Consider the following 12,500-nt stretch of genomic DNA (forward strand, 5'->3'; position numbering starts at 1 on the left):
ATCTCTCCTCTCTGTGCAGCTGTGGGTCCAACATAGTGTCACTGCAGGACAGTCAAGCTTAGCAGCACACAGGTATGTAAGGACCGGTAGCATGACATAGCAACAACCTCCCTCTCACTCTGTCCCTCCCCCCTCTCTTCTCTCTCTCTCTCTCTCTCTCTCTCTCTCTCTCTCTCTCTCTCTCTCTCTCTCTTTCTCTCGTTCTCTCTCTCTTGTTCTCTCTCTCTCTCTGTCCCACATCCTCACTCTTTTCCTCCCAACCCCCTCCTCTCCCTCTCCCACCCTCTCCTCCCTCTTTCTCTCACCCTCTCTCTCTCTCTCTTCCTCTATGTAAGGTGACTCACACCACAGTTACTTTTCAAACTTGCTGTTTTGAACAAAAGCCGAGAGGATATTGGCTCCTGTTGACTGTTGACGCGTGGGAACACCGTTCACCAAGCCTGATTGTTGCCTTTGGTGTTGCGCTCACTGTGGCAATGTGTTGTTCTGGTTCACTGTGTTAGGATTGGAAAACCTGAGTGTGTGTGTGTGTGTGTGTGTGTGTGAGTGTGTGTGTGTGTGTGTGTGTGTGTGTCTCTCTCTCTCTCTCTCTCTCTCTCTCTCTCTCTCTCTCTGTGAGCTGGAAGTACACTGTAGATGAGAGGTGTGTGTGTGTGTGTGTGTGTGTGTGTGTGTGAGTGTGTGTGTGTGTGTGTGTGTCTCTCTCTCTCTCTCTCTCTCAGTGAGCTGGAAGTACACTGTAGATGAGAGGTGTGTGTGTGTGTGTGTGTGTGTGTGTGTGTGTGTGTGTGTGTGTCTCTCTCTCTCTCTCTCTCTCTCTCTCTCTCTCTCTCTCTCTCTCTCTCTCTCTCTCTCTCTCTCTCTCTGTGAGATGGAAGTACACTCTAGATGAGAAGTGCCAGACGGAGACAGTTCTGGGGTGTCAGACTCTGCTGTCAGACTGTCTACAGTCTCTCTGTCATGCTGCCTCACTACCTCAAACCAACGTTTCACCACTAACTCAAACCAAAGTCATGAATATCAGTGAACATATCTCCATATGGTACTGTCAGGCCTACCCTTGGATGGGGGTCATTGGGGGTGATCTCTGTCTCTCTCTAGACTCTTCTATGAGTTCTGGAGTTCTAAGGTCTGTGGTCCTGTCGTCCTGTAGTTCTGTCCAGACAGTGTGTTTTATAGTTAGTATACTAAAAGTATTAGTATTTTTTGGTTAGTATACTAAAAGTATTAGTATTTTTTGGTATTTTTTGGTATTTTTTATCCTAAAAGCATTTTCAGGAAGGGTCAGGAAGAATGTGTGTGACAGAGTAGACGTGGCACTGTGTGTGTGTGTGTGTGTGTGTGTGTGTGTACGTGTGTGTGTACGTGTGTGTGTATGTGTGCGTGTGTGTGTGTGTGTGCGTGCGTGTGTGTGTGTGCGTGTGTGTGTACGTGTGTGTGTGTACGTGTGTGTGTACGTGTGTGTGTACGTGTGTGTGTGTACGTGTGTGTGTGTGTGTGTACGTGTACGTGTGTGCCCCTCTCTCTCGCTCCTCTGTGGCTCAGTTGGTAGAGCATGGCACTATAACAACGCTTAGGTTGTGGGTTCGATCCCCGCTGGGACCATACTGAAATGTATGTAAGCACTCGCTGCAATGTAAGTCGCTTTGGTTAAAAGCGTCAGCTAAATGGCATATGTTATTATTATTATTATTATCTTTCTCTCTTACTGAGGTAAAACATCAATATATTTACAGCACACTAGATATGTAATGTAAGCTAACCTAATATAATATAATAATAATAATAACTTTATTTGTATAGCGTTTTTCCTGCAAACGTTGCAGCTCAAAGTGCTTTAATCATTATATAATCTTGATTTAATTATTTAGTCATTTAAAGGCAATATTAGTTTAGTCTTGACTTGAACATAATATGTGCTGAGGTTGCATCCCTAATGTAAACTGGCAGTGCATTCCACAATCTGGGGGCATAAAATGAGAATGTAGCCTCACCAAATCTCTTCTTCCAATGTGGTACACAGAGAAACTGTGTTGGGAGCATCTGTATTATTCATATTATTATTAATTAGTATTATTAAATAATAATAATAATAATAATTAATATTATTATAATAAATGTTATTATGAATCCTTTATTTAACCAGGGTAGTCATATTGAGACAGTAGCCTCTTTTTCAAATGAGCCCTGGCCAAGAAAAGCAGCACCTAGTTAAAAAAGACACCACATACAGTATAAAAACATAGAATATACAATATAAAATAACAACAAACAATTGTCTTGTATTGTCTCTGAGCAGGTTGGCTTGAGTGAGAGTCCCAGGTCCTGTATTCATACAGACTGCTTAAACCCTTAATAATCTGTTTATTAAGACGGGTGTAATGATAGAATGTGTGCAGCCATCAGACTAATAAATCGCCGGTGGAGAGAGGACGCTGGCGTTGCTTGTGTTCGCCGCTTCTCCGCCCCAAATCCAGATATACTTGCAGTATAGAGTAGATACATCTAGATATACTTGCAGTATCCAGAGTAGATTGTCCTACAAAGACACCTAGATTTAGATTTAGTCATCTAAAAATTAATTAGACCCCCTGTACTTTCTTTTATTTATTTTTTGTTTATTTGTATTATTACTACTCAATCTTTTCAGTTTGTAAAGCGTCTTTGAGTGTCTAGAAAAGCGCTATATAAGTCTAATGTATTATTATTATTATTATTATTATTATTATTATTATTATCATTATTATTATTATTATTAGTAGTAGTAGTAGTATTAGTATTATTGTACTGTCCAGTTAGGATGGGGTGTGTTCATTGTGCATGTTTTAGCCTATAAAATGGGACAAATGTGAAATGTTATTTTAAATGTTATTTGAATAATTCTTAGTTATTATTATTAATTATTAGATACTTGTAACATTATTTTGAGTTATGCCTCATAACTGCGTGGGAATTGTTTGATTATATAGATCAGGTATGCGTAGGGATATTGGGGGCTGTGATTAGGTTAGGTGCTTAAATAGTGGGAGACCGTGCGTAGGGATTCATTGTGTGATGCCAGGACGCGAGGGATGCCACGGTTAGTGTGTTTGATGCGTGCTTTGTGTAACATTTATATGCTTTGTTTTAGTCTTTGAATGTGTCAGAGCTGTGTATTCATGTATGTTTTGTTGTCTGCATTCGCAGGTTTTACAATCTATTCAATTTTCATAAAGAATAAGAAAAACGAGTTGAATGGTATCCGTGTCCCTCAGTCCAGCCTTTCTGTCGGCGTTAGTAGACAGTACAATTGTAAAACCTACGGCCCGGGCATCAAAGAAATATCTTTGAAAAGATTCCCGAGGTGGTGGAGAAGTAAATTGACAGCCACATTCAGAGAGGAGTTCTCCGTGGGACGAATACAAGCGTCGAGGGAACTCGGAAAAGTGGCTGCAATTAACCGGAGCTAGCTAGCCAGGTGTGCTGTCTGTGAAGCGTGTCTGTGCAGAGCCTACTGGAAAAGTGACAGTGTCGGCAGCGCGAGACAGCGCGAGAGGACAGCAAGACCAGGAAAGCGGTCGGGTAAGCAACAGCACTGACCAGCGAACTAATTCAAGCTGGATGTGTATAGAGACTTGCCTTGCTAGCCAGAGAGATTAAAGTGGGACTGACTGTGTCTGCTAAAGTGGCTAACCGGCGGAGTGATATATCCAAACTGTGAAAGGAGGAGGAGCCCTAGTGCGTCGCAGCAACCAGGAAGTAAATATACGCAGAAGATCCGGAGTTTCAAAATAAGAGTCCCATTTATTCTTGAAGTAACCAGGAAGTAAAAATACACAGAGGATCCGGAGTTTCAAAATAAGAGTCCCATTTATTCTGGCAGTAAATAAATGTCAGTTTTGACTGTAAAACGTCACAGTTGAATAAAACGAAAATAAAAACACTAAGTGAGCAGTTTGAAGGGACTTTAACATTAAATATTTAAACATTGATAGCCTGTGAAAAGAGAAGGAAAATGGCTGAAGAGGACCAGTCCGTAGCTCAACTGAAAAAGGAGAGAAATTCAGCTAAATCCAACTTTAACCAAAAATCTGCCTTCATGCTCCGCGTTACACCCTCCATGGTCGAGAGCGAATTAAAGGTCCAGTGGCAGGCTTTCTCTAATGAAGCTGAGAAGCTCCTGGAAGCCAATAGTAGCTATGAAGAGGGTCTGCTTGCAGAAGCGGAAGAGGACCCCACCAAACTATCGGAACAACAGACGAGAGACATCGAGAAGGTGAGCAAAGACTGCATGACTAAATTGTCGAAGGTTGGCGATCTCGTAAAACTCCATCTGTGGTCAAGATACGGTGAAAGAAGAGTGTTGTTCGCGATCAGGGAGGCTGAACGAGCTAAAGAAGAGACAGAAGAGGTCCCATTGGGCCAGCTAGACCATGACTGCCATGAGAGACAAGTGCACCATTTAGAGGAGCTTACTACAGGAGCAGAGAAAGAGCTCTCTGTCTGGAGAGACTGGGCCCCTGTCGCTGCTATAGAAGACGTGGAGAGACAGCTGCATCATTTAATGTCCTCAAAGAACAAGCTCAGGCGAGATAGAGACGCCGAGATAGGAAAAGCTCGAAAGGCAACTGAGGAAGAAGACCGCGCCCGCCGCACAACAGCTGAAGGAGACCGCCAGAGGGCTGAAGAGGAAGAACGCGCCAGACGCGCCCAGCTTATCCTGGCTCAACAGGCGGAGACTGAAGCACGGGCAGAGCTTGTTAAAGCCCAGCAAAAAGCGTTGGAGGAGACTCAAGCAGGCGCACGGGGTGGAAATGCAGCTACGAGAGGCATTCCAAAAGTGAGGCTGAAGCCTACAAGTCTCCCGACGTTTAGAGGTAGCATTCGGGAATACTACCGCTGGAGGAAGGATTGGGAAAGCCTACAGGAACAAGGCGATCCCTCCGGGTCTCCGGAAGTTAAGAAGTTTCAACTTCTGGAAAGTATAGAGGAGACCATAGTGAAGGATCTCAGGCTCGCGAGCCACAATACTGCCGAAGATGTCTTCAGGGTGCTAGAGAGTCGTTTCGGAAACAAGAATGCAATCACCAACCTGATCGTAGCAGAGCTGCAGAAGATTTCTCCAGTCAAAGAGCACCAATTCAGGAAGGTGATTGATCTGATCCGAATCACAGAGAAAGCTCTAGCAGACCTTAAAGATCTTGACAATGAAGTAGCCATCAAAAACCCTCTGGTGACTGGAGCCATTGAGAACAAACTGCCACTCACTTTGAAAAAGGAGTGGCTTACTTTCAAAATAGACCCCCGAAATGGTTTCCAGCCGGAGAGATACTTTGACACCTTCCTGGACTTCCTACAAAAGCAGGAAAGCATCCTCGAACAGTTGGAGCAGATGGAGATCACGGAGATCCCAGACAAGAATACTGGGAAGAAGTTTGCTTTCACTAGAGCCACTGAGAGAGGCAGCGCTGATGACAATTGTGTTCTGTGCGAAGATAAACACAGAAGTAGGCTGTTCACCTGTAAGAAGTTCAGAGGCCTCGACTTGGCAGCAAGAAAGGCCGCGGTGAAGAAGTCTAGAGCCTGCCGGCTGTGCCTTTCATCACATGGCGCTGACGAAGAGTGTAACCTTAAATTCCTCTGCACCAAGAGAGGCTGCAAAGAAGGAGAGTCGTCAGACCACCATTACCTTCTCTGCCCCAGTAGAGACAGTAAGAGGGATGGTGGGGAAAAGAGAGAAACTCCAAGTAGCGGCGTTGAACGTGCAAGGAGGTTAACCGTTGAACAGGAAGAGGTCTTGTCCCAACTCGCTCCAGAGATTGCGCAAAAAGTCAGGAAAGCCTTCACAAACAAGACAGCAGTTACGAGCTGCACTGAAGCAAAAGCCGGGAAGCTCCTGGAAGATAATGGAGTAAACGAGTGTCCGGTAATAAAGATGACCCTGGCGGAAGAAAAGGAGCTGGAGAGGATAAAGGAGGGTCTGTCCTATGTCGCCAGCGATCACCACAGCGATGCTCCACATTGGGATGCTAGTTACCCTTGGACAGAGGATCCATCCAGCCTACCGAACAACAGAGGAGCTGTGATGGCAACATTCCTAAGAACGGAGAAACGCCTCCTGAAACAGCCGGAGTGGCGAACTGCCTACGGAGAGCAGGTTCACGAGATGGTAAGGAGGGGCGCAGCAGTGAGGCTCACACCAGAGAAGATTCAAGAGTGGAAAGGTCCGGTTTGGTACGTGAGCCACCTGGTTGCACCCAATCCCCATTCTGTGACAACACCGGTCCGGTTAGTGTGGAACAGTAGCCAATCATACAAAGGTGTCAGCATGAACGACCTTCTGTTAAAGGGGCCAGACGTGTTGAACCCCATCAGGGCTGTGCTCCTGCGGTTTCGGACTGGGGAGCACGCGGCCCTGGGCGACATCACCAAAATGTACAACTCTGTGTGGCTGAAGGACCGAGAGGTACACCTGCACAGGTTCCTTTGGAGAGACGATCCTGAAGAGGACATCGGGGAGTACGCCATCACGAGGGTGAACATTGGAGACCGTCCTGCTGGTTGCATTGCTCAACTGGCAATGAGGGAGACAGCAGGGCTACCTCAGTTCATTGAAAGGGAGGAAGAGCGTCGTGTCTTGGAGAAAGACAGCTACGTCGACGACATCTTGACTTCCCATGATGATCTGGAGATGCTCGACACCATCACGAGTGGAGTGGAGGAGATCTTGAGAGCTGGAGGGTTCTTTCTAAAGCCGTGGGTCCGGTCTGGCCAAGGTGGGAGGAGAAAGGACGGCGCCAGAACCTGTGGAGGGGAGAGGCCTGGAGCGACATCCAAAACCCTGATGCTACCGAATCAGCTGAAAGACGAGGATAATAAGGCCCTTGGCATTGGGTATCTCGTGGATTCCGACCAGCTCTACGTGATGACATCAGTATACTTCTCCAAGAGAAAAGGAAAGATGAGGACAGGCCTCAACCTCAAGGTAGAAGAAGTCCGGGAGAGTACACCCAACGGCTTGTCAAGGAGAGAGCTGCTGAGCCAAGTGGCTGGCCTATACAATCCAATTGGCCTGGTGTCCCCGGCCAAACAAAAAGGAAACATCCTTGTAAGAAGAGCCTTCCAAGAGGCAGGAGGCGGGAACTCAGCCAAGGAAACGTGGGACCCTGGGAAGACAGGGTCTCCAACCGAGTGGTCGTGGATCCCCGGTGAGTGCAATGTGGCCGACATCATCACAAGAGGAGCAGTTCCTGAAGAACTGAGCGAAAATTCTCTGTGGCAGAATGGACCTGGATTCCTGGAGAAGCCTTTTGAGGAGTGGCCCGTGAAATCAGCGGCAGAAGTGGCAGCTGATGCTCGAGAAAGTGTGAACAAGCTCAAACGGAAGGCCTTCTCAGGAGCGCTCACCAGGGCCCAAGCTAACGTGAGGACCGAAAAAGAGAAAAGAAAGGCTCTGGCAAGCTGCCCGGGGTCGTCCTCCACCGGGATGTCAGGAGGATGGTTGTTCTCCTCCCCATTGAGGAACAAGGGACATTGGTAGCCTCCCTAGACTAGTAGCTAGATCGGCTAGGTGGGAGGTGTACTGTCCAGTTAGGATGGGGTGTGTTCATTGTGCATGTTTTAGCCTATAAAATGGGACAAATGTGAAATGTTATTTTAAATGTTATTTGAATAATTCTTAGTTATTATTATTAATTATTAGATACTTGTAACATTATTTTGAGTTATGCCTCATAACTGCGTGGGAATTGTTTGATTATATAGATCAGGTATGCGTAGGGATATTGGGGGCTGTGATTAGGTTAGGTGCTTAAATAGTGGGAGACCGTGCGTAGGGATTCATTGTGTGATGCCAGGACGCGAGGGATGCCACGGTTAGTGTGTTTGATGCGTGCTTTGTGTAACATTTATATGCTTTGTTTTAGTCTTTGAATGTGTCAGAGCTGTGTATTCATGTATGTTTTGTTGTCTGCATTCGCAGGTTTTACAATCTATTCAATTTTCATAAAGAATAAGAAAAACGAGTTGAATGGTATCCGTGTCCCTCAGTCCAGCCTTTCTGTCGGCGTTAGTAGACAGTACAATTATTATTATTATTATTACTATTATTATTATTATTATTATTATTAGTAGTAGTAGTAGTATTATTAGTATTATTAGTATTATTAGTATTATTAATAATCTTAACAGGGTCCCGTTACAGAGGCCAGTCAGCAGAACAGCGACAGACACTGGTGGACTCGGGGGGGGGGGCAGGGTGGGCGACCGCCCCTCCTGGTGCCCCCATGGTTGAAAAACGTCTGTCTTAAGTGCCCTTTTGAGTGGCGAAAATGAGAGGACGTGCCCTACTGGTGCCCCTCCAATGGTCTAAACTTGACCATGTGCACTGATGGGGTCCCATGTTGTGCAGTAGGTGCCCTTTTTTTCTTTTCGCCCCCCCTGCCCTTCAAACAGCCTGAGTCCGCCACTGGCGACAGATGAGGTCATCAGATGAGGTCATCACCGCGAGACGACGTGTTCCTGCTGGTCAGACGCCATCGGCAACACATGTAAGCGTGGGAACGATTTACCCCGCCGCTGTGAGATACGACCAGATGGCTGTTTGAATAACAGATGATTATTCTATGAATGAGAAAGGGCCTGCAAGCAAAACAAACCCCACACACACATTAAAGAGCATAACCACACACCCTGGCAGCTAATAACCCTTTTAAAGAAAGAAGCAATAACAGGAGAAAGAAAAAACAAGGCAAATGAGAAGCTGTGTGTGTCATGAAGCGATGTGTGTGTGTGTGTGTGTGTGTGTCATGAAGCGAATTAATAATAATTAATTATGTTTATTATATAGCACTTTTCCGAGGCTCAAAGACGCTGACAATATGGGGGAAAACTGAACAAAAACGGAACGTCAAGCAACAGATAACATCTACAACACGTAGAACACAGAGTTAACGAACAGGGAACACAGTAGGGGCAGGGTTAGGGGAGATGGTTAGGGGTAGGGGAGGTTGTATGCGTGTCCAGGGGGGGGAGGGGGGGTGGCAGGGTTAGGGGAGATGGTTAGGGGTAGGGGAGGTTGTATGCATGTCCAGGGGGGGAGGGGGGGTGGCAGGGTTAGGGGAGATGGTTAGGGGTAGGGGAGGTTGTATGCGTGGGAGAACAGGTAGGTTTTGTGGTGGGATTTAAAAGTGGAGAGTGAGGGTGAGTCTCTGAGTGGTTGAGGGAGACAGTTCCTGAGGCGGGGTGCAGCTCGTGAGAAGGCACGGTCTCCCAAGGGTGCGACAGAGAGGGGAAACTTGTGGAAACTCTTGTCTTCACTCTTGTTCCCAGAGTTCAGAGTTCAGCGGCACGGATAAGGTGGGGGGTGGGGGGGCGCTGATGAGAAGGTGTAGTAGGAGAGACGCCTCCGCAAGACGTACTGGTGGTGGTCTAGTGAATAGTGAGATGGACTTGTGATCGGGAGGTTGTGAGTTCAAATCCCGCCTGAAACCACACCACTACTAGTGTGTAGCCCTTGAGTAAGGCACTTAGCCCTCAGTTACTCCAGGGGGAATGTCCCTGTAATTCGTAATTGTAAGTCGCTTTGGATTAAAAGCGTCTGCTAAATGGCAAAAAACGTACCTTTCACGCTGTACTCTGCCATCCCCCCCACCCCTCCATCCTTCCTCTCCAACGTCTCTCACCCCCCCTCTCCTCTTTATTCCCCTCTCCTCCTGTCCTCCCTCCCTCTCTCTCCCCCTGGTCTGTGATGTCACATGATGGCTCCTCAGAGATGATGGAGTGGACGGATATGCATGTCCCATCTGTCCGTCCCCCCCCCTCCTCTACATGTCTGGTATCATACGTACTTACATCTCTGTTTACCCTGATCTTCTCTCAGACATGCTTTTACTACTTTGCTCTCTCATACCCTCCCTAACGCTCTCTCTCTCTCTTTCTCTCTCTCTCTCTCCCTTTCTCTCTCTCTCTCTCTCTCTCTCTCTCTCTCTCTCCCTCTCTCTCTCTCTCCCGCTCTCTCTCCCTCTCTCTCACTCTCTTTCTCTCTCTCTCTTCCTTTTTTTCTCTCTCTCTCTCTCTTTCTTTCTCTCTCTCTCTCTCTCTCTCTCTCTCTTGCTCTTTTTATCTCTCTCTCTCTCTCTCCCTCTCTCTCTCTCTCTCACTCTCTCTAGGCAATGAGTGGCTAACCCTTCTTCTGCCCCCTCCCTCTCTCAGTGTCTCTCTATGGCAGCAGATATCTGGAACGTTGGGATTTAGGCCAGGCAGAGAAATCCAACATCATTGTGACATCATTGTGCGGTGACCTCTAGGTGACCTCTAGGTAACTGACCCCTGAGGCTTCTGATCTTGGGTCAGTTTTCACTTCTTGTCTGTGATGGTCAAAGCTCTGCTCTGGGGACCCCCCCCGCCTCCTCCTCCATACACACTGCTGTCCCATGTGACCTCCGGCAAAGACGACCGGCTCAACAAACACACACACACACACACACAGATCAGATCAGATCAGTCCACACCTCCCAGTGCATTGTGGGTAGATGACAGCTAGCCGGCGTCCACAGCCAGGCTGGGGGTTATATAGCATACAGGGTGAAAGGTCACACACACACCACCTTGTACCAGACCACCGTAGCCTCAACCCGGTTTGTACCCAGGTCGTGAGCTTAGAATGATAAGGTTCTATCTCCGTTTAGAATGATAAGGTTCTATCTCCGTTTAGAATGATACGGTTCTATCTCCGTTTAGAATGATAAGGTTCTGTCTCCGTTTAGAATGATAAGGTTCTATCTCCGTTTAGAATGATAAGGTTCTATCTCCGTTTAGAATGATATGGTTCTATCTCCGTTTAGAATGATAAGGTTCTATCTCCGCTTAGAATGATAAGGTTCTATCTCCGTTTAGAAAGATAAGGTTCTATCTCCGTTTAGGGCAGTTCAGAGATATTGAGTGTCAACGTTTTTACATTCCATTATGTTTTGTGAGATGGAACCTTTGTATTTGATGAATTACTAACAACAACAAAAAATCAACATTTAAAAAATAACACTTAATGGATCAGATTATGTAAAAAACTAAATTTTGACAAAAATGGAGATAGAACCTTATAATTCTAACGTCACGAGGTGTCTTACACGCCAGAAGACTGTGTATCACCCCTGGGGTTAGCCTCAACCTCACTGTCTGTCTGTGTTACCTGTCTGTGTTACCTGTCTGTGTTACCTGTCTGTGTGACCTGTCTGTGTTACCGCCCTTCTCCTTAGCCTTAAGGGGAAACTTTGTCATCCAAATTATTTTTTGGGGGGTTTGAAATTAAACTGGTCTGTCTAACCTTCAGTATATCTAAGTAAATCCAAATGAGTTTGAGCTGCGGGTTCTCAACCCACGTCCTCCTCCTCCTCCTCCTCCTCCTCCTCCTCCTCCTCCTCCTCCTCCTCCTCCCCACCCCCAATACTGAACCATCAGATAAGGAATTCCTTAATGCCTTTGGGTTAGTCCTTGATTTTATTAAAGAAACCCCCCCCCCCAACATTAAGCTGTCTCTGTCGGGGTATTAGAGGATTAGCAGCCCCCCGCTTCCACATGCACACACACACATGCACGCACACACGCACACACATACACATATGCACGCACACACACACACACACACACACACACACACACACACACACACCATATGGAGTCTACAGTGTACCCTGCCATGTCAGAAAGTCATCATACTACAGACCCAGAGCAGCTTAATGTCGATAAGGGGAGGGGGGAGGGAGGGAGGGAGGGAGAGAGGGAGGGAGGGAGGGATGGTAGGGTAGGATAATCATTTGGATAGAGGGAGAGATAGAGGGGATATGGTTAGGAGATCATAGAATGAGGGATGGATTTAGGGGATGGAAGGAGGGATGATGGGAGGAGGGATGGGATGGGGGGGGGGGGGGGGCTAGGGGATGGATGTGTCTACTGTATCTAACATATCTACTGTATCTAACATATCTACTGTATCTAACATACACTCTCCGAACACTTTATTAGGAACGCCTGTACACCTTCTCATTCCTTCAGGTGGTGTGATGGTGGGGGGAATATTTTCTCTGCACAATTTGGGCCCGTTAATACCAATCAATCATGGCTTGAATGCCGCAGCCTATATGAGTATTGTTGCTGACTATGTGCATCCCTTCATGGCCACAATGTACCCATCTTCTAATGGCTGCTTCCAGCATGATAATACCTCCTGCACCATGTCACGACGCAAAAGTCGTCTCAAACTGGTTTCATAAACATGAGGACACATTGGGATGTGGTAGAACACCTCTGGGATGTGGTAGAACACCTTTGGGATGTGGTAGAACCTCTGGGATGTGGTAGAACCTTTGGGATGTGGTAGAACACCTTTGGGATGTGGTAGAACCTTTGGGATGTGGTAGAACACCTTTGAGATGTGGTAGAACACCTTTGGGATGTGGTAGAACCTCTGGGATGTGGTAGAACCTCTGGGATGTGGTAGAACACCTTTGAGATGTGGTAGAACA

The sequence above is a fragment of the Nansenia antarctica genome (assembly GCF_963989245.1).
Source record: "Nansenia antarctica genome assembly, chromosome: 12".
NCBI lineage: Eukaryota > Metazoa > Chordata > Actinopteri > Argentiniformes > Microstomatidae > Nansenia > Nansenia antarctica.